Source organism: Lates calcarifer, unplaced genomic scaffold, assembly GCF_001640805.2.
Source record: "Lates calcarifer isolate ASB-BC8 unplaced genomic scaffold, TLL_Latcal_v3 _unitig_3914_quiver_2788, whole genome shotgun sequence".
NCBI lineage: Eukaryota > Metazoa > Chordata > Actinopteri > Centropomidae > Lates > Lates calcarifer.
This window is the reverse complement of record NW_026116601.1, coordinates 5,067-11,205: the sequence shown is the minus strand read 5'-3', so window position 1 is coordinate 11,205 and position 6,139 is coordinate 5,067. Positions and strand designations below refer to the sequence as shown.

Sequence of the window (6,139 nt, the reverse complement as noted above, 5' to 3'; positions counted from 1 at the left end):
TCTGTGCAGCTGTGTCTTGACACAGTTGGCATAATTTCAAAAACCAGAATATGGTTTTAAAACAGATGTTTTAACAGTGCCTAAAAAATGCCTAAAGAAAGAACGCCTAATATAGATCATGGGTATTTACCTGCCAGCCATAGATGCAGGGCAGTGACTGTGCTGATGACAGTAATGGGGCTTCTCTCCAAGCTGGCCAATCATTAGCATAATTACCATCAAAAATTATCATCCTTTATTTATTTATTTATTTTATTTTATTTATTATTTATTTATTATTTATTTATTATTTATTTATTTATTTATTTATTTATTTGGGGGGGGGGGGGATTCCCATGGTGTGTTTGCAGCTATTGATGGACACACCAGTCAATATTATCTATGACATTTCTGCCATGAGATAGTTTCTAATCTCTGGGCCTGCCATGTGTGGAAGAGCTTTGCTCTAGCTGTCAATCAACTGTACTGGATTTTTAAAGATACTGGATTTTAAAATATTTATTCTAATACATGCAGTGTGCACATATATGGTATACAGATGTACAAACTGTCAAACAGAGTACATGCATATGATAAAGATATCAGCTCACAATGGATCACACTAAGTACCTGCACTGAATAAATGATCCTTTATAGAGTGGAAATTGAGATGATGTTGATATACTTTATGTATTTCAACATACATACAAATTCAGTTAGTAAGAAGTGTAACTTAGTGAGTCATATTATATCTATAATATAAAGTCCTGCTAGCTCTCTTCCCTTATTTCAACCACCTCTGCAGGGAATTTGGGTGTCAAACCTGTTATGCTTCCTCGTCAGCCTGACACACAGGAGCATATGCCTGGCAGATTAAATCACCACAGAAAGGTCCCACGTAGCCAAATTATTTTTTAATGGTATGAAAGATTCCCATGGCGTGTTTCAGCCCTTTTTTTGCCCAACCGACTGTAAACCCAAAAGCAATAAATATCCTAAGCAGGGTCGGGAATTTACTGCACCTGTAGTAACCACTGCACCGTCTTAATAAGCAACAGATGTTGGAGTGATTGCATCGAACCTGAAACACTTGCATTAAAAAAAAAGGGAATTCTTTGTTAGGTACAGTTTCATCACCTGGACAAAGCTGCTTCCACTCTGTTCCTCGGGGGCTTGCATTCATTTTGATCAGCAGGTAACAGGGCTGAAAATTAAAAACAATTTGGATTAAGTGTCGCAGTGACTTGGCTGTCGATTGCCAGACAGGAAATAGCTGTCGTAAATGGTTAACCGTGATGCATAAGGCTACTGGGAGAACATGGTGTAGTACTGGACCAATCTTTAGTCCATAATGTGTGAAAATCATAATTTGGCAAACTTACTGAGCAAACATAAGCCTGTGGCAGTGTAATCCATACCAATCTGATTTCATCTGGGAATTCATATATTTTTTGTTTAAAGTTTTAGTCAGAAGCAATTCAGAGAATATAATCGCCATCAGCAGCATGGCCTAAATGTTCCTGAGTAAAGCCAAAGTTATGTCTACTATATCATGCAGTATGACCACCAGATAAACTCCAAAGCTAAGACACATGTAGTGAGACACTGCAATGATATCATGTGAAGAAAGATGGATTTAGTGAGCCTAACAGAAGCCAGAGTGAATAGTTTCCATTCCTCCCATTGCTTTTATACGAGAAACATGTAGCAGTCTGGACAAAGGGGCCGCTCTCATTAGCTAATCTTTGCTTGAGGGCATCTAACATTTATTAATGAATCTGGCTATTTGTGCACATAAGTGTGAAAGTGTGTGTGTGTGCATGCATAGGCTGTGAGCCTGGGGGCTTGGTTGTGTGTACATTTGGTGATGTACTATATCCACTGTCCTGTGTGCATTTGTGCAGCCTTCTGTGTATGTTGATATTTATATTACTTTTTTAATACTCTTATAGTTTTTGTTATTATCACTAGCAGTAGCTGTATTACTAATATAGCTGCTCAGTGTTTATGTACATTAATGTAACACTGTGCACATGGTTCTCTGCATGCACACTCCCACACTCCAGTTTTGTTTTGGCAGGGGAAAGGTTAATGTTTAACAGCATGAATGGTTCACCAACTAACGTGTGAACAAAGCACAATGGCTGCACTGTATAGGCTCCTATTTATTCAGAGTCACTTCCTCCCTTAATAGTCGGCTCTACTTTCCTCACAGAGGAAAAAAGTAGGTCAAGGAAAAGTCATGTTTGAGGTAATTCACTCTAGGGGACCGCTTCTCTGATCATTAGATGACATTGGTTAACCCCGAGAGTGAGGTCATTTTCAAGTCAACGTTACACCCAGAATCTGGGCTGACTGGTAAGCGTGTGTGTGCATTTTACAGTACACAGAGGGTAAATCAGAGAGTGAGGATATCAACTGGAAGGTTGAAAAGAAAAGCATGAAACAGCAGTATTGTTTATAAAAAAAAAGATAAAGAAAAGCTTCAGGAAAAAAAAGGAAAAGAGGCTGTTTTTTTGACCTTGAGGATTCGGCTTTAATCAAATATTGGTTTTCAGCTGGTGCGCTCTGAAGGAGCTCACTCTTTAGGAGTTCCTGCTTTGATGCAAGTGAACAAAACATCCACAGCAAAGAATCACTTGGATAGTTCATTCTTGAGCTTCATGCAGAAAGACCTGAACAAAAGAGGAATGCAGTCACATTGTTCCCCCCACCTACTGAACGTAGTTGTGACGAGTGTGTAAGGATTAAGCAGGATATTTGCAGACTTTTTGGATTAAGTATGATTTCATCCATGCCAATCTCTGGAATACCTTTTCATCAGGACCTAATGCTCTCATTCAGGCCTTATTTTCCCCTTTCTCTGCAACATCAATATATTAATACCATATGAACAACCACTATCACACATGCAATACAGTACATCTTCAGTCATATATTGAAGAATCACATATCTTTTTTCACATTATTCATTATGTACTTTATGAGCCTTTATGTTACAGTCCACACTAATGGGGATGTAATTAAAAATATGTCATGGTGATGGAGAGCTGAGCTTTAATAGCATGAAAGCTATTGCCATGTTTCCTCCTGAGCCAGCAAATGGATATAAAAAACAGTCAATCAAGCCTAGTGTGCTGCAGCTACTTGCATCACAGATTAAAGGAGCAATCAGCCCTTTTCTGTCAGTAATTTCTGCAATTACATCAAAGGAATATCCACAAACAATCCTTACTGATTTAATACTTTGAATAGTATCATGCGGTTATAAATCCCCTGAGAATGGTGTAGACCTAAGCCACAAAATATGGCTTAGAGGGTCACTTTTTAATCCAATGCTTGATAGAAAATCTATTTTCTGTCCGCAAGGAGTGCATGTATGATTTTGTAAAGAGTATGATATGCCAGGAGAATGGGCCCTTATATGGTAAGACAGTTTGTACTTGAGGCCAGACTCTTCGCGTAGTTATGAAAGAGCCTGTTCATTGAGAAGTCATGCCTGGGCTTTGTTTTTCTTTGCATCTGGCACACCGTCATTCACTCTGTTCCCACCTGGCTCACAACCAAACCCAAATGAAAACATCAAAGCAAAATCTGCAATCTTAAATAATTGTTTTTTCAAAAAGCATCAGCGATGTTTTATCTACTCACTCAGTTGATAGACAGCATTAGTCAGGATGCCAAGGGAGAGAGGCCGGATGACATCAAGTTGCATCTCGACAAAAATGCTGGTTTTTATTGTATCAGTGAAGAGCTGGATACCTTCCTATTAACAAAAAAAAAAAAAAAAAAAACACTACATGAAAAGGTAATCCAAAAAGAAAATGCCCTGCTACCATATCAATTTTTGATACAGGTAGATAGTACTGTATGTTATAAAACTACTATTGCACTGTGTAAAGCAAGTGAACACTGAATATTAAATAGACAGTAATTGACACGTCTGAAAAATTATGTGTTATAGTTTGACAACTGATAATTTGCTAAAACCCTCCCCTAAAGGGCGATGGTCCTGTCATGGGGTAGAAATTATAACCAGGCACAGCAGGCCTGTCAAGCTTTGGGTTTCTCCACATGCTGAAGGTGTGTGCATGAGGCTGTAGCCAGAATTATACTTTGCATGTAAAGAGTATGGAGGGTTTTGTCTTCTTTAATTCACCTTTTCAAAATCCAAAAGGATACTAACTGTTCGCCCAGTTTACCCTCAGCCTTTTAGCATGATATCATTAATGTAGCCATCAAGTATATATCATATAAGAGCCCTTTTAGAGGTTTTTTGTTTCAAAACAAGTCAACTGCAAACTTTAACTAACTCATGAAGATGACATAAACTAAAGCTAGCTAGCTGATTAAGTCTGCCAGCAACAGTTGACATTTCAGTTTACTTTTGTCTACCTCCACCTGCAGCCTGGTAGCAACAAATGGTGCGTGAATGACATGCCAATTTCACTGATATCATTACACATTTTTTGCTTTACATGTGTCATCTCACGCCACCCCTAATCCTTATCTTAAAATGCATAGATGCACAAAATGTCCATGAAACTGGTGTGCTATTTATACTCAATCCCAGGAGATAGCATAGTTATCTGAAATCAAGGACACGTTGTTTCAAAAGTTACAAAGAAATTTGAGTGCTGAAGCTGCCACTGTTGTTGTTGTAAACCACACTTGTGCCATATGAAAATGGAAAGTTTGACAGGCTAAGCAACAGAGGGGTGAGCTGTCATTTATCTTCAACACATGTCTGACTTTAAATTATCAGAATTTGTGGTGAAAAACAGACAGCGCCCAGCTGAAGTTGGTTTCACTCACTTATTTTCAGTGACCACTCCTTCAGACAGATTTGTTGTCCTTGGAACCATCCTGAGAAAGTCAGAGTTCCTGTGGAACTGTTATTTGACATTATACAGGGTGCGCACATGGCACAAACTTAACCTGCCTGTGTTTTTGTTTCTATTGCAAGCAAATAACCTCAGAATGAATCACACCACTGGGCATGAATCACATCCTTAAATCAATTTTATGGCAAAATAAAGAGTAATCAAGCTCAAAATGTGCTTCAAATATAAATTTGTCTATACAAGTTGCACCAGGGAAACAGTTACTCATCCGTTTAATGCAGTAACAAACTTCCAGCAGCACACTCCGTCTCCCGAGCACATTAAACCCCTGCTGCTGGTTTGTCTGATGGCTAGACGTATTGGATTGGTTTATGAATACTGAATGATCATCAGTGGTACAAAAATAAATAACGCTCAAACAAATTGAGGGCAGACTTGGGACAGAATAAATTTATCAGTGTAATCTCTGAGAAAGAGTCATCACAATTTCAACACAGCATGTTGATACTAATAACAGTATATTGAGCCACTGCTTGTATTAGCATATTGTTGTGCTGACAATTTTTGGTATGTGAAACAAAGTCATGGGAGTGCTGACAAGTGCTACATGTGGAATTTTAACATCTAATCCAAAAAAGTGCAGGGGTTGTTTTGCTTTAGCTTTTGGCCTTTGTACTACATTGCAATTCATTTCATTCTGCATTGCCTAATCCTAGAGACAAATTAGAACAATATTTTTGGTAAATATAGCTGCAGCAATTCAGTATCTTGTGTTCTATTTTTGAGCAAGCACTTTAAATGCATGGAAATTGAACAATATATTGCAAAACTTCATAAATTTAACATTACTGACCCTTACAATGCCCCAGGTGTGCTTTGCACAAGTGCTGACATGGCCTAAGGAGAAGAATTCAAGAGGAATTTTTCCTAGGGAAGACTGTAGCAGTTCTACAAACATACGCATTTATAATCCCACGTTTACTTTGTGTTGGGAGTTCCTCATTGCTGTGTGAGCAACAAGTTAGCCCCACAAAGTCCACATCCACAATGCATGCATCATAGGAAAGGAATCATAATTAAAGCTGCGAGCAGCGTTGAACGGGCCCTCGCACCCGGCGCCCGTCGGGGGAGCGGCAACCGCGGGACCCCGGCAACCGCGGGGTCAACGCAGGTCGCAGGGCACACGCTGGCGTAACAGTTCACACTTCCGAGATGTAAAAATTTTAAATAAAAGCTTTTATGCTAATTATTTTCTGTGATAATATTTTTCAGAGCTCATCATCTGTGACAGCTCTTGGCTCTCCTGACTGTAACCT

The 6,139-nt window shown here is 38.9% G+C and overlaps 1 long non-coding RNA gene across 1 annotated transcript; it reads right to left on the bottom strand.

Annotated features, from left to right (window-relative positions):
* Positions 1–320: 320 nt before the first annotated feature.
* On the bottom strand, positions 321–5,894 carry LOC127140250 (uncharacterized). The gene is made up of 2 exons (XR_007810717.1): positions 4,795–5,894; positions 321–3,745 (listed from the first exon to the last, which is right to left on the bottom strand). It is a non-coding gene; the product is annotated as an uncharacterized LOC127140250 (long non-coding RNA).
* Between the last annotated feature and the right edge of the window lie 245 nt (positions 5,895–6,139).